Raw genomic sequence first — 559 nt, 5'->3', positions numbered from 1 at the left:
GTTTTATGTGGATGTGCTTTTATAAAAAAAAAAAAGTGCCACGAGGACGTTAAGCTTTTAACTTTGGTTGCCTCAAATGTCACGAACAAGTTTAGGATAAACAATCCATTTGCTTTAATATAACTCTTAAATTGCATGCTAAAACGGAAACCGAGAGCTCTACACATTAAGAAAAAACAAATTAAAAAAAAAAGGTGCTAAAATCTTGCTGAAATCATTGAAGAATGTGAGATGAAAGTGTTTTAAAGATGAAAGTAAATTGTTTAGCTACATGAGAAAATCAGCTTTACCCAGGCGAGACCTGCACATATTGTCAGTTTGTGACATGTATATTGTCAATTGTTTGTGGGGGGACATATCTTCCCTGGGTTTTTGGATGTAGCATGATAAAGAACAGCTCGTTCAGTTAGTGTCATGGACCTGTTGGAAAGAGTTGAGAGGAGGGCCACAGAGCTAATCAGAGGGCTGGAGCACCCTTCCTATGGGCGTAGGCTGAGGGAGTTGGGGAGGCTGAAGGAGGCTTCAGGGAGACCTTACAGCAACTTTTCAGTGCCTGACG

The 559-nt window shown here is 40.3% G+C and overlaps 1 protein-coding gene across 1 annotated transcript in view; it reads left to right on the top strand.

The window, feature by feature from the left end:
• The window catches only part of LOC104512126 (N-alpha-acetyltransferase 35, NatC auxiliary subunit-like), a gene marked incomplete at its 3' end in the record, with an annotated part of 8,966 nt that overhangs the window by 2,082 nt on the left and 6,325 nt on the right, over positions 1-559 (top strand). The gene's annotated exons all lie outside the window — the stretch shown is intronic.

This window comes from Eurypyga helias, unplaced genomic scaffold (genome assembly GCF_000690775.1).
Source record: "Eurypyga helias isolate BGI_N326 unplaced genomic scaffold, ASM69077v1 scaffold29677, whole genome shotgun sequence".
Lineage (NCBI taxonomy): Eukaryota > Metazoa > Chordata > Aves > Eurypygiformes > Eurypygidae > Eurypyga > Eurypyga helias.
The sequence above is the reverse complement of the archived record's forward strand: the minus strand, read 5'-3'. Positions and strand labels throughout refer to the sequence as shown.